Source organism: Henckelia pumila, chromosome 4 (assembly GCF_033568475.1).
Source record: "Henckelia pumila isolate YLH828 chromosome 4, ASM3356847v2, whole genome shotgun sequence".
Classification (NCBI taxonomy): domain Eukaryota; kingdom Viridiplantae; phylum Streptophyta; class Magnoliopsida; order Lamiales; family Gesneriaceae; genus Henckelia; species Henckelia pumila.
In genome coordinates this window covers 31938218-31961704 of record NC_133123.1, presented here as the reverse complement: position 1 = coordinate 31961704, position 23487 = coordinate 31938218, and the positions used below count along the sequence as shown (strand labels likewise).

General features: G+C 38.1%; 1 long non-coding RNA gene across 1 annotated transcript; it reads left to right on the top strand.

The window, feature by feature from the left end:
• The first annotated feature begins 644 nt into the window (after nt 1–644).
• LOC140894627 (uncharacterized) lies at nt 645–2684 on the top strand. Its single transcript, XR_012153878.1, has 4 exons — nt 645–863; nt 980–1094; nt 2067–2122; nt 2554–2684. It is a non-coding gene; the product is annotated as an uncharacterized lncRNA (long non-coding RNA).
• Nucleotides 2685–23487: the final 20803 nt, after the last annotated feature.

Genomic DNA, 23487 nt, shown 5'->3' with positions numbered 1-23487 from the left:
TCTCACACTATATAACTGAAGAAGGAAACTCGGGAATTCGTAATTGAAAATGAACTCTGAACGGCCCTATTTATAGCCAAATTTCTCGGCCAGGATCGGAACTTCCGATTTCGGGATCGGAGCTTCCGATCTAGCTCATTGCGTGCATGTCTGCCACGCCAGGATCGGAACTTCCGATCTACGATCGGAGCTTCCGATCTGCTCTATGATCGACACTTGTCAAAACTCGCGACTGAGTCATCGATCATTTCTGGCAGCTGGGGATCGGAACTTCCGTTCCAGGATCAGAGCTTCCGTTCCGATCGGAGCTTACTATCCAGGATCGGAGCTTACTATCCGGCCCAAAATTAAAAAGCCCAAATTTTACTTCTGAAGTCCAATAACACTCCGAAATTGATTAAATACCAACCCTTAATCATGTTTAACATATTATTATCTTAAAATGGTATCTGGGTTACTACAAACTGTTTCTGCGGACACCATTTTTTTTTTATTCCATTTCTACCCTCTCCTCCCTTTCTTTTCATCGTTTTATAATTTTTTGCTATTTTTTTAATATATCCACTGACCACTCTCATCTCACCACGTTCAAGCAAACCGCTTTCACCTTCTTCTTTCCCCATTTATACACTACCCACCCCACCGTTGTCTCTCTCCCGATATTTTTCCTCTTTCCGTCTAATTCTTCTTCTCATCACTGCCGCTCCTTCTTGCCGCCGTTCGACCTCCACCGGTCGCCAAAACTCGAAAATAAATATACCGTTGGAAAGATCTCGACGAGATTATATTTTGATACCAATTTCGCACGGTTTTATCGCGATCTTCGAAAACCCACTGCCGCTTCGCCGTCGATTTTCACCGCTGTAAGTTACCGAAAACTCAAAATTGATTGATGGGTTTTGTTCTTCATGTCGTAAGCTTCGTTTTGGTATCAAAATTTTATAGAAAACTCACGATTACACTTACTGTGAAATTTCAGCTGCCGCGCCGCCTTGCTGCCGCCGTCGCGCTGCCATTCTGTCTCCGTCGTGGTTGATCGGAAAATATTTTGAGTTTGAATCAGCAGCCTAGCTCGGGTTGTAGGAACTGTTCGAGTATGATTTTAGTTTTAGTCCGATTTATGCCATTATTTCAACTAGAAATGATTTATTTTAGGCATTTAAATTAAATATTTGAATTTTAAAATTTTAATACATAGTGTGAACTCGAAATATTGCAAACATATCCAGCATATCAAAAGCAGCCTCATTTATCGCGGTTATGAAAATTTGCTGTTAAAGAATTCAAGATACATTCTCAAACAAGTACCATCGTCGCACACGGTAGTGTTAATTTTTGTATTTTGTTTTATTTTTTTATTTCAATTATTTATTTATTTTGGAGTTAAATACTAATGGTTATATGGTTTAATTACCAGATTCAAAAAATTTTCAATCTCGGGTTATGTTTGAATGTTATATATGTTGAATTTGGTATAAAGAAATAATATATCTTGCATTTATTTGGTGGAAAAAGTTACACATTTTCTTTCAACTGAATTTACAATATTGCAACTAGAAATAGATGGTTCGTTTATTCTTCCAGCGGTTGGAAAATAGATGGTTGGCTCACTAGATTTGTAGAAATCGGATAAAATACGAGTATAAGTTTAATATCATCATTGTTAAGTGGATAATTTTTAAATTTTTTAAAAGAATATATATTTTTCTAATATAACTTAATTTGATATTTATTTTTACTTCATGTCACTTATGCGACTAGATATTTTTTTCTACTTCCGTAATTGATCTGGTAGTTTAATATTATTGATTTTTATATATTTTTCAAGTATGAGTTGCATGAACGTATTTTGCTTCCAACTTTAAATTCCAGATTCATGGAGTCAGCCTATAAGTGCTTTTCTTAAATGTATTGATTTATTATTGTGTTTATTTTTTAATGAGTTACAGTGATGGAAACCTAAATGAATTAATGTATATTTAAATGCAGAAACTTTATTCAACACAACTTTATTTGTAATTATGTCAGTAGGCTAAACTTTTTATTTTTTTTTGGATATTTTGAAGGTGGAATTGCTGGTTGAATTCTTGAAATGGTGAATGGTAGCCAAATTTAGTGAAAGGTAACACAAGTATTTGATGTTGATATCTACACATTTCATTCATTTCTTTTTATTTTCACATCATCTGTTTAGTTTCATAAATTTATTTCTGCCATAATGTGTTATTACACTATTATGACATAAAAAATGATTATTGGTATAGCAAAATCAAGCTTAGCGACTATTGCTGAATTTTCAAATAATTATTTCTTAAAAAAAAATTATCCGCACACATTTATCTACTATTGATTAAGTGAATGAAAATGAAATTTCAAGTATAATAAAGTTTTTAGTATTTTTAGTGATTATTTTGTGATTACATGGATCAACATGCATGTCGCATTCAAAAGCTTCAAGGGTTAAATAACCAGATTATTTCCAGTAATGTTAGTTTTGTAAACCTTATGGTGACTCATAAGTTGAAGACTAATTGCCAGGTTCTCAAGTTGCAGGTTCTCAAGTTGCAACTTTGGGCATCATGATTGCATGAAGCAGGACATGGTTTGTTTTTGCTCAAAGCATGATGTCATTTAGGAATTGATTTGAACAACCAAGAACCCCTGTGGCTTTATCAGGAAACGAGAAGCTCCAAAAGTTGTAATGACCCTGCATGGAATCACCTACTAACTGGCAACTAATAGCATGCATTAAACTTAATAAAGCAAAATGCTTAATAAAGTAAAACGTGCGGAAACAAAACCCATAATTTACATATCAGCTTAGTAAAACAAGTTCAGACTTGATACTGTAGTGATACAACCATATCGAAAAGCTTAAAGTAAACTGTCTAAAACATGTATACAACTAAACAAATCATGCTGTATAAAATCCCCTGAAAATCTCCGGCTCCCTAGTTTTGCCTCGAACTACCGGCTTCGTCCATCCTGCGACCTGCCCCGTGGAATAGGGTGTCCAAGATAACAACTAGGACGTGAGCGCTAACGCCCAGTACATAGACATGCGTAAACATATGTATATAATGCATGCAACATGATGACTGGTAAAGGGTCATCTGAAAAGTCATGCTCAGTACTGGCGCCACATGAGTGCTGCCACGCACGGATCATCCTCTGGGTGCAACCACACTCGTCTAGTACACCAGATTAGTCAGACATACATGTTCCCGCCGTCGCGGTACTCTCAGTGACAGGCTATCGAGTATAGAGCTGAGCGGCTCTATAATCAGGTATAATAAGGTATAGGCTCAACGTGTATATGCATATGACATATGAATATAGAAAGCGGTAAATCATATATCATGCCATATAATAATGTCAAATAAATGCAACATATAAACATGCATACTCGCTGGCAATCTCAGTCAATGTGTACGTACACTACAAGAAAAAAGGCAAACGACAACGGATATAATCCGTTGTCGTATGAGTTCAAAAACCGTTGTACTTTTCAATGTTGTCGAAAGTATATCCTACGACAACGGTTTATATCCGTTGTCTTTGAAGACATACGACAACGGTTCTGCAACAGTTTAAATATGTTGTCTTTTGGAACTTACGACAACGATTTTGCAACAGTTTAAATCCGTTGTCTTTTGAGACTTACGACAACAGTTTTAAACCGTTATCTTTGAGCATGTTTTTTAATAACCAAGTTTTTTACAACGATTTTATTTGAGCAAAGACAACGGTGAAACATCTTAAAAAATTAAAATTTAAAAACACTAATTAAATATTATAATCACTCGAAATTAAAAAAATCAAAAATTAAATTAATATATAATTTTTTAAACATTATAAATTATTCGAAATTAAAAATAATAGAATTCTGATTCAATGACCACTAAAAAATAAATTTATACATTAATTTCGATAAACTTGGAACACCCTTCAACAATCTCTTTTCCTGTTAACTCGTTTTTTTTTCAATGTTCTCCTTTCCAACCTGATACAAGTAGAAGACAACTGTCAAACAAAGATTAAGAGATATCCAAAACATTAAATGAAAAGTACTTTCCACCTATGTTATCGAACAAAAAAGAATAAAATGCGGCTACTATTGGAATAATATACTGAATAGAAAGACGGTATTTTCCACCTAAAGCCAAACAAAGAAAAATGATATATCTTCATAAACAAATATCCAAGTATCAAATCCAAAATCCCATTAGGAAATTACCCAAGTTCCAAGTCCGAGATTGTGCAAATCATCTAAATACCCATACTAAGCAATAACTGCAAGCAATTCGGAAAACAATAAACAACAAGTCTCAAATAACAACTCATGTATCATTAACAAAAACAGAAAATTGTCAAAAACCTTATATTTATTTGTTTATAACAAAGGAAAAGCGGAAGTAACTAACAATGAAATTCAGAAATTAGAGTGGTTATATAAAGTTGGAAATCAAACTGAATGAATTTTCTTTCAAGGGCCATAAAAACATTCAAAATCTGACATATCTGCCACATTTTTATTCCAAGAACCTACCTCAAAATCACCATTCTCGAATGCCCCCTTCAGCCTAACCCAAAAATTCTTTTCAGCTCGCCTTTCTTCTCATTTCCTCCTCGAGAGCCCATACATTTTCTTCAAGCCTACAGCGTTTTTCAAGAAAAAGTCTGCTATATGAACATGCGACCGCTCTCCCTTCAACCATTGAAACTCAACTTTGTTAAGGTGAGACACGATACAGGAAGGTATCATCTCCACTAAATCATCGTCATAATCATTCCACGACCACTGCATAGGAAACATAATAAACTTAAACAAGAGTTCTATCAGGAAACAAAAAAGACAAAACTGAGAATAAGGTTTCAGTCTTTTGCACTTAAAATTTTACTTTTTGCTTGCACTTTAGAAAAATGGAACAACAAAGACAAGGTGGATAGCAAGAAGGTGTTGACAAGCTTACCATATCTAACCTAATATGTTCAAGAGAAGGAGTTGAATGAAGAAACTCTAGAAAAGCTTTGTTGCTGCATTTTGAAGAAATTTCTAGTTGTTTCACCATATTAAATTTAGGAAGTGGAGGCCCATGTTTTGATTGGACGATTGCCTATCACAGATAAATAAATATTATAGTTAATGAGAATAAGGTTTCATTAAATTTCATATTTCATTGAACAAGAAAACTAAAGCTAGCTGCCACGTTACTTGTACTATTAACAAAAGAAAACTTCACAAATACTAAAGTAACTGACATAATATACACCTCAAATCCCTTGCTCTGAAAATAATTGAAAAGATACTAATTACAAGACTTCGGACAATCATACATATCAGTGTGTGTGCGGGGTGCCTGCCGGCATATGTTATGAAGTTATAATAATCTCATCAATAGCAAGCCAACTTGGTTTTCATCAACTTAGGAAATATTATCAATGTTTCAGACACAAGAAACATTTCAATCTCTATATTTAAACATCCACTAGATTTACAATCTCAAATTTCTCGTGCAATGAATCCAACTTATTAACATTGTTTTTTTGGTCGCATCCGGATGCCAAAGAGCTTTGAATGCAAGAAGTAGGAACCATATCAATTGGTTTTCATTTATTCTTGGGTATTAATCATATGATGTACACCCGTGTGTATAATGTCGCAACTCTAGGCCAATCTTGTTGTGAAATTTCATACTCAATGAATTTGTCCCAAAGAGGAAAGCATAAATAATCGCTTTCAACATATTCTAAAGCTCTTTCAAATAACCTGGAACACCAACATAAAGAAAGAAGTTGTGTTATTCCTTAAAGATGCAGGTTAATCCATGATTGGCCGCATAAGCATCTAAGAGGAATGGTGTTGCGGATGTGATAATTCACTCAAAGAGCACGTGACAATTCTGAATTAAGGACAAATGACACTGAATTTACCTTCCTCAAAAGAATCTTACACAGCTCGAAAAGACTCAAGGGAGTAGTCATGAAGGCCATCTTAGCCTTAATGGGTACCATCTTCCTGGAAGCAATTGTATATTGATGCACCTCATGTGTCATGAACAAAAACAGCAAAAATTCACGGAGAACAAAATTACTACGGCCGAGCTCTAATGAGAAGTATAACCAAAGGGGTGATGAGGTCATGTCACAAGTAAAAGAAAAAAATTGGATAGCACTGAAAAGTAGCCACCGATTCAAGGGTTAACACAAGTAGTTGTTTATCCGAAGTGTATTCCCAACAAACCTTTAAACCATACACTTAAATAATGGTTGTTGCGTACGGCTGAAACCATGTTAGAAGCAACAAATTGTCATTTCAACAACAAAACATCAAGGAGTCATGGATAACTACACAGGCTACACGTGAATAAACTGATTCCTGGAAATTACCTTCTGATAGCATCAGGATTTTCATACGTGCCAATTGTAAATACACAGTAGTGCAACCACATGTCAACAGAGTAGGTTACGCTTTGAACAACTCGTTCATAAATCTAAGCAACTTTGTCCATTGAGCTTAGGCGTGCCTCGTGATCAGCATACTTCTTCCAGTAACCATAGCAGAGAGGAAATTCAGCTAAAAAGGCATCATAAACTTTTTGAATCTTCAAAATCTCACCCTAGAAATTAAAAATTAAGAATGAAGAGTTCAATTTGCTTCAGATAGCTGGCAATGTAGAAAAAAATAAAATAAAAATAGAGCCCCTATTATTAAGAGGAAATCATGTAAAAGAAAATATTTGCAGTTCGATTCTTGTTCAGAAAACATAAACTTTAGTCCATCAGCCATACCTCTGATAGTCTCTCTGTCTCTTCTATCAGGGAAATCCAAGCATTAAAGTCCAAGGAATTAGCCGTCACAATGCTCCACAGTCTTTCTTCTTCTGCACTTAGACCTGACATTAATTCTTTAAAATCATAAGCAACAATTCAATTGAGAGAAAAAAACAGAATTTTTTTTTATAATATTCTTGAATCTGACACTCTGCATTATAAGGAAATAGTTTGAAATCACAAAGTGCAATATCATAGGTAAACATGATTGTTCCACATATATTTATTGAAAAAAAACCACCAAAGTTCCATAATCATATGGAATTTTTCAACTACAATCAGCAGCAGTTTTGATCATCATAGGGTTTATGTTAAGTGCAAATAATTTTTCAATCATAATGTTATCTTCATGCTATTGCTATATTGAAGTGAAAAAAATTCAAAACTCATAAGAGGCGACAAAGAAATTCAATAAAGGCAGATAATATATAATACATCACAGCGGTAAATTTTTCTTGTATGGTACCACCACAGTATAATTTCAATGACTGATGCAGTTCAATCAATTCATTATACTATAATTTGCAAATGAAAGTGATATCTCCAATTTATCAATACTTATCCTTAATGCAATCATTGGCATCTAAATAGAAACCCCATACAACTTGCACCGGCACCGGACACCCTCGTAAAAATTCAAAAAACCAAAAACCAAATATTCCCACAAACACGCCTCTCCCATATATTCCCCGATGAAAAGGCTAAATTAAATGCACTATCGCCCTTTGTAATTCTTATTTTGTACTTGACCTCGAATTCAATTATGTCTTTTCTCCACCCATTCAACAAAATCCCAAACAACAGTAAACCTAGACCTTAGCATCTACTAAAAGACCACGAAGCAAGAGAACGAAGCTAGAGAACAAAGAAACAAAACTTACACAGTGATGGTTGCGACTGTAGCGACTATCTAAGCTGTAAACTTGAGATTGAAGTCACGATTGGAGTTGCTAAGGCATGGGCTAGCTGAAAAGAGGTCGGACGATTAGTTTTCGGCAATCGATCGGCGTCTAGAGCACCGGAGAAGAGCAGGGTTGAAGGGGCGACGGGTTGGGGCTAGCGATTGGGTTTCTATTTTTCCATCGCACTTAAGCCACTGAAGCGTGTGTGTAGTAGGTTATTTTTTTTAGAGTAGTAGTAGGTTATTATGTATATATATGTGTATATTTGTTTTAAAATTAAAAAACAAATAAAAAATAAAAACGACAACGGATTAAAAAATGTGTTGTCGTAGATAAAAAAACGCATATAGACAGCAGTTAATTAAAACCGTTGTCATAGGTAAAAAAAACCCGCTCATAGACAACGGTTTTTTAAAATCGTTGTCTTTGACATATATACGACAATGGTTTTTTAAAAACCGTTGTCGTTTTTAATTAAAATACGGCCAAAGACAACGGTTTTTGTAAAAACCGTTGTTAAAGGCTAAAATACAACAATTTACAAATAAAACCGTTGTCATTTTAGTATGGTTAATTACAATATTTGTTGTAGTGGTACCTCTAGGCTAGTTCAAGTAAAGTAGGATCCTAGGTTCCAAGCCTATATTCAAAAGTTCATCGTATCACTACACAAGTTCTATAAGTCTTAACTAAGCTAATAAATACTCCCAAAACTTAAATAGATTCCCGGACCATACCTTCGTCCGTAGTAAGCCCTTTGATGTCGCTGACTCTGGATGACTATAACAACTTCTTTGTTATTCCAGAATCTCTCACTATTACCGATAGGGCCCTCAAGTGTATAACTCACACTATATAACTGATCGAAGAAGGAAACTCAGAATTCGTATTCAAAATGAACTCCGGAGACCCCTATTTATAGGCAAAATTCCCGGACACGATCGGAACTACCGATCCGTGCATGCGTGACACATGGCGATCAGAACTTCCGATCCGAAGATCGGAGCTTCCGATCTGCTCTTCGTTCAACACTTGTCAAAACTCGTGGCTGAGTCATCGAACATTACTCGCAGCTGGAGATCGGAACCGTTCCTGGATCGGAGCTTCCGATCTCTATGCTTCCGATCGGCTTCCGAAGTGGCTGGGATCGGAGCTTCCAATCTGGGTTCGGAGCTTCCGATCCGGCCCAAAATTCAAAAGCCCAAATTTTGCTTCTGAAGTCCAATTATACTCCGGGATTGGTCAATTACTAACCCTTAATCCTGTTTAACATATTATTATCTTAAAATGGTTATGGGTTACTACATTCTCCCCACCTTTAGACATTTATTCCGCGAAATAAAATCTAAAGATAAATCAAGATAACAATATGAAACATCAAACCGTGTTTTATTACAACAACTGTAATTACATCTTACATGGTAATCAAAAGTACAAAGCAAACAACTCAGGATATTTCGCTCGCATACGGCTCTCAGTTTCCCAAGTTGCTTCTTCAACTCCTCGATGTTGCCACTGTACCATCACAAGTGGTATAGTCTTGTTCCGAAGAACTTTCTCCTTCCTGTTTAGAATACGGAATGGTCGTTCAACATACGATAGATCTGGCTGTAGCTGAATATCAGTAGACTGAATCACATGTGATTCATCAGCTATGTACTGTCGAAGTAACGACACATGAAAAACATTATGTATACTGGAAAGAGATGGCGGTAACGCCAAACGATAAACAACATCTCCAATCTTCTCCAGTATCTGGAAAGACCCAATAAAACGAGGTGACAACTTGCCTTTCACACTGAATCTCATCACCTTCCTGAAAGGTGATACTCGCAGAAAAACATATTCACCAGGCTCGAACTGCAATGGCCTACGTTGAATATTCGTATAACTGACTTGTCTATCTTGAGCAGCTTTGATCCTCTGTTTGATCAAATCTACCTTGTCTACAATCTGCTGCACCAACTCAGGACCTTCGACTTGATGTTCCCCGACTTCATCCCAGAATAACGGAGTACGACATCGTGCACCATACAATGCCTCGAAAGGTGCCATATCAATACTACGATGATAACTGTTATTGTAGGCAAATTCGATCAAAGGTAACTGATTCTGCCAAGATAAGCCAAAGTCCATGACAGAAGAACGTAACATATCCTCCAATGTACGAATCGTCCGCTCTGACTGTCCGTCAGTCTCCGGATGATATGCAGTGCTCAAACTCAGAGTGGTACCCAACGCTTGTTGAAAACTACCCCAGAAACGTGAGGTAAATCGCGGGTCTCTATCACTAACTATGCTCACTGAAATCCCATGTAATCGCACTATCTCCTTGATATATAGTCGTGTCATGCGATCATAAGAATATTCCCGGTTGTAAGGAATGAAATGTGCTGATTTCGTCAAAAGGTCAACAACGACCCAGATAGCATCACACTGACGTGAAGTCATAGGCAAGTGGGTGACAAAATTCATAGTCACGTGCTCCCACTTCCATTCGGGAATCTCAAGATTCTGAAGTAATCCATCTGGTTGTCGGTGTTCAGCCTTGACCTGTTGACAAACCAAATATCTTGAAACAAATTGATATACACTCCGCTTCATCCCTTTCCACCAGAATCTAGTTCGCAAGTCCTTATACATTTTCATACTTCCAGGATGAACTGACAATCGACTCCTGTGAGCTTGAGAAAGAATATCATTCCTGAGTTCCGCAACATCAGGTACAACCACTCGATTCGATAAACACAATAAACCATCTGCCTGAAAATGGAATCCAGATGTGTTAACTCCATTGGCTAGACGTGCCAAACACTGAGTCTTAACATCAGATATCTGAGCGTCTCTGATCCGAGAGTATAATGATGGTTCAGATAGAATGGTATACAATCGAATCCCATTCCTCCATTTCTTGTGCTTGAGCGTAAAACTCAATGAACAACACTCTTGAACCATATGAGATATTTCACTAATCTGAAGTGCAGAAAGTCTCACCTACCGACTCAAGGCATCAGCAGTAAGATTAGCAGAACCTGGATGATATTTGATTTCACAATCATAATCCTTCAGAAGATCCATCCAGCGTCTATGTCGCATATTCAACTCCGCCTGAGTGAATAAATATTTCAGAATCTTGTGATCCGTGAATATCTCAAATTTCTCGCCATAAAGATAATATCTCCAGATCTTAAGTGCAAATACAATGGCGGCTAACTCGAGATCATGTACTGGATAATTATTCTCATACGTCTTTAACTGTCGAGAAGCATAGGCAATCACATGTCCATGTTGTGTCAGAACACATCCTAACCCCTGACCAGAGGCATCAGTATAGACAATATAACCTCCCGATCCAGAAGGTAAAGCTAGCACAGGTGCAGTAGTAAGACGTCTACGCAGCTCGTGAAATGACTCCTCACAATCCGAGGACCATATGAAGGCAACATCTTTCCGAGTAAGCTGAGTCAAAGGCCTGGCCAACTGTGCAAAATTCTCGATGAACCAACGGTAATATCCAGCTAGACCCAAGAAACTACGAATCTCAGCAATCGTCATCGGACGAGACCAGTTCAGCACTGCCTCTATCTTACTTGGATCAATAGATATTCCTTCACTACAAATCACATGACCGAGAAACACTACCCGATTAAGCCAGAATTCACACTTGCTCAATTTCGCATACAAATTCTTATCTCGTAACGTCTGCAAAACAATCCTCAAATGTTGTGCATGCTCATTCTTGTCATGAGAATAAACAAGAATATCATCAATGAAAACGATGACAAATCTATCCAGATATTCTCGAAATACCTGATTCATCAGATTCATAAAGACTGCCGGTGCATTCGTCAAACTGAATGGAATCACCAAAAATTCATAATGCCCGTATCTGGTTTTAAAAGCAGTCGTAGAAATATCCGAGTCTCGTACCCGCATCTAGTGGTATCCCGATCTCAGATCTATCTTAGAGTAAACAGAAGTATCCTGTAATTGATCGAACAGATCATCAATCCGCGGCAAAGGATACTTATTCTTGATGGTGACACGATTCAGCTGCCTGTAATCAATACATAACCGCATCGATCCATCCTTCTTCTTGACAAAAAAAACAGGTGCTCCCCACGGAGAAACACTCGGACGAATATATCCCTTATCAAGCAGATCCTGCAACTGCTATTTTAATTCCCTCATCTCTGACGATGCCAGACGATAAGGTTCTCGGGATATAGGCTTAGTTCCTGGTACTAGATCAATACCAAATTCAACCTCTCGAACCGGAGGAAAACCAGGAATCACATCAGGGAATACATCAGGAAACTCACTGACTATCGGTAACTGATCAATACCTGTACTATTCATGGACATATCAACTGCATAGATGAGGTAGCCCTTCCCACCTGACTCCAAGACATGACATGCCTTCAGAGCCGAAACAAGTGGCATCGGAGGTCGCGCACCCTCACCATAAAAGTACCAGCTATCACCCTCAACAGGATGAAACTGTACCAGCCGCTGATAACAATCCACAGTAGCGTGATACAAAGTCATCATATTTATTCTCAAAATACAGTCAAAATCTGTCATCGCTAAGATCATCAAATTAGCCGATAACACATGACCCCAAACTCTAGAAGACAACCCATCACTAGACGCTTAGTTACTACCTTCTGCTCCAGCGGAGTAGATACAACTAAATCCAAATCTAATGATACATATGGTAATCTATGTCTCTTAACGAAGCGACTAGAAATAAAGAAATGTGATGCTCCAGTATCAATTAAGACAAGTGCAGGAATACCACATAACAAAAAGGTACCTGCCAACATGTGATTGCTTCCCTCAGTAGCCTGCTCCTGAGACAGAGCAAACACCTGCCCTTGAGTCTGTGGACGATAACCAGAAAAACTCTGTGGTGCTGGATGCTAACGTGGAAAATTAGAAGCCTGAGATCTAATCTGTGATCCCAATCCACTAGCAGAACCCATACGCTGAGGACAATCTCTCCGCAGATGTCCCTGCTCACCACAAATATAACAAGCACCAGTAGCCTTCCGACACGAAGCTGCAGGATGCTTTCCACCACAGTGGCTGCAAAACTCCTTCTTCTTCTTCTTCTTCCCAAAACGGAATGTACCTCGTGAGCCACGAGAACCAGACAAAGTATTAGAAAAAACATAGGTCCAGATTGCACATCAGATTGAGCCCTAGGCCCAAGAGATCCACTAGGCTGTCCTGAAATCATCAACTATGCCCGCCTGTTGCTGTTCTCCACTTGACGGCAACGGTTCACCAAAGTCTCATAAGATGTCGGATCATCACAGATGATAACTTGTGAGTATATATCTTGATTCAAGACTTGCAGAAAGATATCATACTTGGACGCATCACTGTCATTGATATGAGGACGGAAAGGTAGTAGATCAAGACATCGTTGCTGTAGTAGCCTGTACCCTAATTGAGTAATTAAAGGATTAATGCTAATTAAATAAATTGGGTATTGGATGGATCGAAAGCTCCGAAGGCACGATCGAAAGCTCCGAACAGGATCGGAAGCTCCGATGAGCGATCAGAGGCATCGATAATATTACGTCAGGCATGACGTGTGGTTGGATCGGAAGCTCCGATCAGGATCGGAAGCTCCGATCAGGATCGGAAGCTCCGATCACCCCTATCCGAAGTCAACAAGTGATATTTTGACACGTGGCAGATCAGGATCTTCGGAAGCTCCGATAGCAGGATCGGACGTTCCGATCTTGGTATTCGCGTAATATGGAAGAGCATGTTTCTCACTTGCGATTGGTACTGCAGACTCTTCGAGATGAGCAGTTATACGCCAAGTTGAGCAAGTGTGAGTTCTGGATGGATCGAGTGTTGGAAAACGTGTTCAGATCAATTAAGAATTGATACCCGGTGCAGCGGAAGTTTAAAATTTTATTTTATTATATGGAACAATTCCATATATGGGTATCAAAACTTTTACGATTAAATTTGTTCAAGTAAAAATAAAATCACAATTAAATTTTTACCTCGTCAAGCAAAGGCTTGATCGTGGACTCCAACAGAATTTAATCTGCTCTTCTTGTAAATCCCGGGAACCGATGACAGTCACGATCTATCTCCGGAATTAGGTCCACGAACGAAAAACAGAAACCCTCTGATTGACTGCACTAGAAATCAATCAGAAGTTTTACGTAGAGAATAAACAGATATGATATGTTAATTCGATTTGTAATTTTTCATAAAAATCACAAGTCGAATTTTCTCCAAAAAGGGATAGAGGATTTCGAAAATCCCCTTGAAAATTCTAGAGTGTATTTTCGAAAATTTCAATATACAATGTGTCTAATTTTCGAACCCAATACCTTTATTTATAGATAATTTTTAGTTATAATTGTATCAGGACTCTAACTCCTTAAAACCCACAATCCATAACTTAAGCCCAACAAGCCAAGTCTGTTGTTATAGAAATTAATATAAAATTCATCGTGACTCCGATTGATAAACTGATTTCACCAATGTGCACAGAAATCATTTCTGCATCTTTTAGAGTCAAGATAATTTTTTTGAATCCGAATTCAGTTATTTCCAAAATGCCCATCCCTATGTCATTTTAGGAAATCCCACTCCCTTTAGTTAAGAAGTCCAACTTCTCTTTCATTAAATTTAACTCTTTAAATTTAACTATCTCTACGGGGTTTTAGTAATCCATTACTTGTGTAACCCTCAATGGTTCAGGAATACAGCTAGCCGTGAGCTCACAACTCCTTGTGACTCGGAACAACAATTTCCGACTTACCCATCGAATCATGGTAAGAGCGCCTAGCAACATCACCCCATGATTCCCTAGGTATTACTGATAGTGCCTGCAAGAACCAGTAGATTTTGGTTAGCGTACAGTACGGTCCCTTCATCCATATATCCCGATCGAATCAACAACCATTGGTATATCGAGAGTTGTTCGAGATTCGATAACTATGCATTACATCTTGGAGATCAAATAGTGACATCGCATGTGTTACTAGGAAAACCCATTAACCTAAAACACATCATGTACTCTGGCCAGAGATTCGTCACACTAATATCTCCTCAGATCGCATAGGATATCCACACTCGCAAGTATGTGGTGATTCCTTGACAACAAAGCATCGACTCCTATATGTGTCGTAACTGTACCCAATCCCGAAACCTGATGACCCCAATGGAGTCGGTAAACGAGTCAAAGTACAGTACTAGCATATAGAGTCTCAATGATGTTTCAAGTAATAAGGACTAATGGTGTACAACCAAAACCGCGGACCTTATCCACTCAATAAGTGATAACCACTTGGAAAGTCCGAATAGGGTAGTTCGATCATTCATCATATGAATATCCATTTGCATGCTTTGAACATCTCTATGTTCCATACCAATGAAACGTGGTACTCGGCATCGCAAATGCTAGTCTCAATCTCGAGCGATCCTTATCCTTATTTGCGGACGGCTCAATTGACTAGGAACAGTTTAGAATATACAGTGACTATAAGATGTGTTTCATGATAGATATCCCCATGTGCTACCACATCTTACATACACTATAGTATATTCAAGGTCTTTATCAAAACAACAATAGTATATCATAATATAACAATATGAAGAAAGATAAAGTCAATGTCATTATAAAAGTGTAAATTATATTAAACAAAAGATTGTTTTACATAGAGTCATAAAAGCCCTTAGCCACAAGTTGGCTAACCGGGCACCCACTCTTTCAATCTCCCACTTGCCCTAAAGCCAACTAGTCATACTATGTAATCCCATTGCTTTGCGATATTTGTCAAACAATGGTCCTGGCAAGGGCTTAGTAAGCGGATCAGCGATATTGTCTGTAGAGGCCACTCTCTCGACACTGATTTCTCCTCTTTCCACGATCTCCCGGATGATGTGGTATTTCCTCAGTACGTGTTTGGACTTCTGATGAGACCTTGGTTCCTTTGCCTGAGCAACGGCACCCGTGTTGTCACAGTACACCGGGACTGGACCAACAGCTTCAGGAATTACACCCAACTCTTGGATGAATTTTCTTATCCAAACCTCCTCTTTAGCAGCAGCTGATGCTGCAATGTATTCTGCCTCAGTGGTGGAATCCGCTGTGGTGTCCTGCTTGGAACTCTTCCAAGAGACAGCACCGCCATTGAGCACGAATACAAATCCAGAGGTTGATTTCGAGTCATCCACGTCACATTGGAAGCTAGAGTCGGTATAGCCTTCCAACTTCAATTCTCTCCCTCCATAAACCATGAATAAATTCTTAGTCCTTCGCAAGTACTTAAGAATATCCTTCACAGCTTTCCAATGCATTTGACCGGGATTGGCTTGGTATCTGCTCGTGACGCTCAGAGCATAGGCCACATCCGGTCTGGTAGATATCATCCCATACATGATACTACCTATGGATGACGCATATGGCACGTGTGTCATCTTCTCTATCTCTTCGTCAGTCTTGGAACACATAGACTTGGATAGAGAAACTCCATGACACATAGGTAGATGTCCTCTCTTGGACTCATCCATAGAAAACCTTTTCAATATGGTGTCGATGTAGGTTGATTGAGTGAGTCCTATCATTCTTTTAGATCTATCTCTATAGATCTGAATTCCTAGAATATAGGATGCCTCACCTAAATCCTTCATCGAGAATCTACCTGATAACCATATCTTTGTTGACTGCAACATCCCTACATCATTCCCCATGAGTAGGATGTCATCAACATAAAGTACTAAGAATGTTACCGCATTCTTAACTACTTTCTTGTACACACATGGTTCCTCCGGGTTCTTGATAAAACCAAAATCCTTTATCGTTTCATCAAATTTCTGGTTCCAACTTCTTGATGCTTGTTTGAGATCATAGATTGATCTCTGAAGCTTGCATACCTTATGCTTGCTTCCCATGGATGTGTATCCCTCAGGCTGCATCATATAGATCTCTTTTTTAATGTTTCCATTAAGAAATGCAGTCTTTACATCCATTTGCCATATCTCATAGTCATACCATGCTGCTATGGCAATAAGGATTCTTATGGACTTGAACATTGCGACTGGTGAAAAAGTTTCATCATAGTCAACTCCTTGTCTTTGAGTATAACCTTTTGCCACCAATCGTGCCTTGTAGGTCAATACCTTTCCATCAGGCCCAAGCTTTCTCTTGTAGATCCATTTGCACCCAATTGGAACAATTCCATCGGGAGGATCTACTAAAAACCAAACTTGGTTAGAATGCATCGAGTCTATTTCCGATTGCATAGCTTCAAGCCATAAATTAGAATCCACATCAGAAATTGCTTCCTTGAAGTTTCTTGGATCACATCCAATGTCGGGTTCACTTTGATCCCCTTCAAGGAGAAGACCATATCTAATAGGAGGCCTAGAAGTCCTCTCGGATCTCCTAGTAATAGGCGTGTCTTGTGATGATTCTTGAGGTGTAGGATCACTATTTTGTATCTCGGGTTCTTCTCGAATTTCTTCGAGTTCCATCATCTTGCCTTTCTTATCCAATAAGAACTCCTTCTCCAAGAAGGTGGCATTCCTTGAAACAAACACTTTTGTTTCAGTAGGATGATAGAAATAATATCCAAAGAATTCTTCGGATACCCTACAAAATAACATAAGGTGGATCGACTATCCAACTTATCTCCCACTGTCTGCTTCACGTAAGCAGGACATCCCCAAATCCTCAAGTACGAATACTTAGGAGCTTTGCCATTCCATAACTCGTATGGTGTTTTATTTACTGCTTTAGTGTGGACGTTGTTTAACAACAATACCGCTGTTTCAAGCGCGTAGCCCCAAAATGAAGGTGGGAGCTCAGTGAAGCTCATCATGGATCGAACCATGTCCAACAAAGTTTGATTGCGACGCTCCGAAACACCATTAAGCTGAGGTGTCATAGGAGGAGTCCACTGAGAGAGAATCTCATTCTCTTTTAGATAGTCCAAAAACTCGGTACTTAAGTATTCTCCACCTCGATCCGATCGAAGTGCCTTAATACTTTTACCTAGTTTGTTTTCTACTTCAGCCTTGAATTCTTTGAACCTTTCAAATGCTTCAGACTTATATGTCATTAAATATAAATACTCATACCTAGAATGATCATCAGTAAAGGTAATGAAGTAGGTATTGCCACATTTAGAACCAATCCTAAATGGACCGCAAACATCTGTATGGATCAAATCCAACAGATTTTAACTACGCTCAGGTTTCCCTTTGAAAGGAGATTTAGTCATTTTTCCCTTTAGGCAGGACTCACAAGTAGGTAGAGAGTTAATATCAGATATATCAAACATGCCCTCTCCCACTATCTTGTTCATCTTCCTTGAGGAAATATGACCTAGCCTAGCATGCCAAAGGTTTGCCGGGTTTTGACTATCGTCCTTCCTTTTAATTGTTGTTACTGGTTTATCAATATAATTAATTGGAACGTCTTTTAATTTTAAGCTATATAGATCATTTTCAAGTTGTCCATTTCCAATCAAACATTCATTCTTGTAAATATTGCAAATCACATTCACAAAATTGCAAGAAAAACCATCTCTATCAAGCATAGAAATAGATATAATGTTTTTGACCAAATCCGGAACATATAAAACATCTCTCAAAAATAACTTAAAATTGTTCTGCAAAACTAAATAAATATCTCCTATAGCTTTGGCTTCGACTCAAGGACCATTCCCGAGCCTTAGCTGGGTCTCACCCATCCTTAGCTTACGACTTCTTGTCATCACCTGCAAATCATTGCAAATGTGAGATCCACATCCGGTATCCAATACCCAAGAAGAAGTATTAAGCTAAACATTTATTTCAATGTAAAACATACCCTTTGCAGTTCGCAACTGTTCGAGGTATTCCTTGCAGTTACGTTTCCAATGACCGGGTTTCTTGTAGTAATGGCAAACGTTTTCATCTTTTATCCCATTTGAAACCTTGGCCTTTCCCTTCTTATTTGGTACAATCTTCTTGGGCGGGGCAGAACGTTTCTTACCCTTTCCACTTGGTCCTTTCTTAGAGTTATAAGAGGAGCCAACCAAGAGTACCGGTTTATCCTTCTTTAGTGTGGCTTCATATGTGACAAGCATATTGACCATATCTTCAAGGGTGGCCTCTATCTTGTTCATATTGAAGTTCATCACAAAACCGTCAAACGATGAAGGAAGTGATAGAAACAACAAGTCCGCGCTAAGTTCATGCTCTAAAGTCAAGTCGAGTGTTACCAACTTTTCAATGAGCCCAATCATGCGCACCCCATGCTCACAGACCAAAGTCCCATCTCGCATGCGGCTCGTCATGAGCTCTCTGACGGTGGCATACCTCTCCGACCTTGACTGAGCTCCAAAGAGTTCCTTGAGATTCTTGTGAATGTCAGTAGCATTCACGGTATCCTCGAATCTCCTTTGAAGCTCATCAGACATCGAAGCCTGCATGTAGCATTTGGCCTTGATATCATGGTCCCACCATAAATCAAGTTTGGCCAACTCTTTCGGACTTGTATTAGCCGGGGCTTCCTTCGGAGGCGGCTTCTCTAACACGTAGAAAGCTTTTTACGAAGTAAGAACAATTTTCAACTTACGGAACCATTCCGTATAGTTTGCGCCAGTCAATTTGTTTTGTTCGAGAATTGAAAACAGTGGATTGCGAGAAGTCATTGTAATAGTATACTGAAAAGGAAACAGACAATAATCAATGATTGTTTAATTAATTTACTAAGACATAAAATATGGCGAATTTTTATTTTATGAATTACACTCCCACTATTTTAACGATTTTACTACCCTCTAGTGAAAACGGGAAACTGTTTTCCTTAGTGAGAACATGGAGTCCAATTGAAAATCATGATCCCGAATAATATCAGCCAACCATAATTTTCAAAAGGTAGAGCCCAATTACTTCCAAAGTAACCCCCATATTTTTACCTCATGTCCAATAAGGGCCCAATAATATGACGCCGTTTATTGTGACATGTCAAGATAACCCATCAATATTAAGTTGTGATGGACGGTCGCCATGTGGATCCCCAATAATATGAGTCAATCCCATGGGAGTTCCACCCAACTTACAACATGTGTCGATCCAATGTACAGCTTTCCGACGAACGGGCCCCCCAATAATATGAGTCGGACCATATCCGCGGGTAGCATCTCATACATTGATCGTTGATGGAAGATAGGAATATTTAAACAATATTTAAATTCCCTTTTTATTAATCTTGATATCAATTTTAAATCATATTTAAAATGAGGGATTTTTAATTTTGAAAATTTGTCTCATCATGTAATTTATGTATGCTTGCGGGATTCATACAATTTAGTCTAAACATGCATACATCAATAATATCATATATTATTTAAGGATGATCGATTCCATTAACTAATCGACCCGTGGTTGCCAATCACGAGTCTAAGTCTAATCCTAGGTGATATGCAAGTATGCAATGCAATCCTATTACATTGTGCTTCCAATTTACATTTCTTCGGTCTTTATTGTCTGCTGGGCCCACCATTTCTTCAAATATTTGTCTCCCACTAAGTCTAATAAATTTACAATAAATTTCGATGACAAATATGGGATACATTTTTAGGGGTGGGAACGGGCCATAAACCAGGCCCACTTTTATTACATATGACAATCATATTGGGCTATAAACCAAGCCCATTAATAAACACCAACAACAATAAGACAAATGTAAATCACCTAACATACACCTAAAACATTGGTCATGGCAATCGATCATCCTTTATCCATTAATTAATTCAATAATTAAATAATTTGATAAACATGCAAAGGCATCATAATTTAAAAGATAAAATCATATTTTATCTTATCCATCCATAAGATCATATCTTATCATCAATTGTACCAAAATAATTAATTTTATAAAATTTAATTTAACGGATAAAATTTATAAATTTTCCAAAAATTCAAATTTATCCAAAAATTAATTTTAAAATTTTCGAACTCGAACAATTCGATCCGATGCCTCGTGAACCAATCAAAAACAATTTTTGATCGGATCAAAAACTAGAATTTCAAAAAATTAAAATTTTAATTAAAAATTAAAAATAATTTTTCCCGGGCTGGGCAGCCCGTCGCTGCTCCTTGGGCAGCGACGATCGCTGCCCGATTTACCCATTAAAATTCAATTTTAAATTTTCGTTTTGTTTCAAAAACCGAGGCTTAAAAATTTTGTACAATCGATTAATTTAATCGTTTGATCTGAGCAACCTGGCTCTGATACCACTGTTGGAAAACGTGTTCAGATCAATTAAGAATTGATACCCGGTGCAGCGGAAGTTTAAAATTTTATTTTATTATATGGAACGATTCCATATATGGGTATCAAAACTTTTACGATTAAATTTGTTCAAGTAAAAATAAAATCACAATTAAATTTTTACCTCGTCAAGCAAAGGCTTGATCGTGGACTCCAACAGAATTTAATCTGCTCTTCTTATAAATCCCGGGAACCGATGACAGTCACGATCTATCTCCGGAATTAGGTCCACGAACGAAAAACAGAAACCCTCTGATTGACTGCACGAGAAATCAATCAGAAGTTTTACGTAGAGAATAAACAAATATGATCTGTTAATTCGATTTGTAATTTTTCACAAAAATCACAAGTCGAATTTTCTCTAATAAGGGATAGAGGATTTCGAAAATCCCCTTGAAAATTCTAGAGTGTATTTTCGAAAATTGCAATATACAATGTGTCTAATTTTCGAACCCAACACCTTTATTTATAGATAATTTCTAGTTATAATTGTATCAGGACTCTAACTCCTTAAAGCCCACAATCCATAACTTAAGCCCAACAAGCCAAACCTGTTGTTATAGAAATTAATATAAAATTCATCGTGACTCCGATTGATAAACTGATTTCACCAATGTGCACAGAAACCATTTCTGCATCTTTTAGAGTCAAGATAATTTTTCTGAATCCAAATTCATTGATTTCCAAAATGCCCATCCCTATGTCATATATCCCGATCGAATCAACAACCATTGGTATATCGAGAGTCGTTCGAGATTCGATAACTATGCATTACATCTTGGAGATCAAATAGTGACATCGCACGTGTTACTAGGAAAACCCATTAACGTAAAACACATCATGTACTCTGGCCAGAGATTCCTCATACTAATATCTCCTCAGATCGCATAGGATATCCACACTCGCAAGTATGTGGTGAATCCTTGACAACAAAGCATCGACTCCTATATGTGTCGTAACTGTACCCAATCTCGACACCTGATGACCCCAATAGAGTCGGTAAACGAGTCAAAGTACAGTACTAGCATATAGAGTCTCAATGATGTTTCAAGTAATAAGGACTAATGGTGTACAACCAAAACCGCGGACTTTATCCACTCGATAAGTGATAACCACATGGAAAGTTCGAATAGGGTAGTTCGATCATTCATCATATGAATATCCATTTGCATGCTTTGAACATCTCTATGTTCCATACCAATGAAACGTGGTACTCGGCATCGCAAATGCTAGTCTCAATCTCGAGCGATCCTTATCCTTATTTGCGGACGGCTCAATTGACTAGGAACAGTTTAGAATATACAGTGACTATAAGATGTGTTTCATGATAGCCATCCCCATGTGCTACCACATCTTACATACACAATAGTATATTCAAGGTCTTTATCAAAACAACAATAGTATATCATAATATAACAATATGAAGAAATATAAAGTCAATGCCATTATAAAAATGTAAATTATATTAAACAAAAGATTGTTTTATATAGAGTCATAAAAGCCCTTAGCCACAAGTTGGCTAACCGGGCACCCACTCTTTCATCGAGTGGTCTTTCTTGGCCATATCATATCCAGGGAGGGGATTTCTGTTGATCCAAGCAAGATTGAAGCGGTACTTAATTGGTCGCGTTCGACGACAGTTGCGGAGATCCGTAGTTTTCTGGGTCTAGCAGGGTATTATCGTCGTTTCATTCTGAACTTCTCTCAACTAGCTCGACCTTTGACGCAGCTTACCCGCAAGGGTATGGATTTCGAGTAGTCCTCTGAGTGTGAGGAGAATTTCTGTGAGCTTCGATGGCGGTTGACTTCTGCACCGGTGTTGGCATTACCGTCAGGATCTGGAGGGTATGTGGTTTACACGGATGCTTCTCTTCAGGGGTTAGGTTGTGTCCTGACTCAGAATGGGCATGTGATCGCATACGCTTCTAGACAGCTGAAGCTTCATGAGGACAACTATCGAGTCCATGATTTGGAATTGGCAGCCATTGTGTTCGCTTTGAAGATCTGGAGTCATTATCTGTATGGCCAAAAATTTGAGATCTTCACCGACCATAAGAGTCTCAAGTATTTGTTCACTCAGGCGGAGTTGAACATGAGGCAGAGACATTGGATGGACTTGCTTAAGGACTATGATTGCGAGATAAAGTACCATCCGGGAGCTGCTAATCTCACCGTTGATGCTTTGAGTCGCAAGGTGCGACTATCCGCACTTCACACTTGTTCGATGTCTAGTGCGATCGGTGACTGTTGTACTTCAAGTTATACCTTCAAGCATAAGAAAGGTATGCAGAGTATCCAGATGTTTGCGATATTATTTGAGCCAGCTTTGTATTCGCGGATCCGAGATGCTCAGATGTTTGATTCGAAGACCTAGCGTTTAGCACGTTTAGCTAACGAGGGTAGCTCGTCTGGATTTCATTATCAGTCAGATGGCTTTCTGTGTTTGTC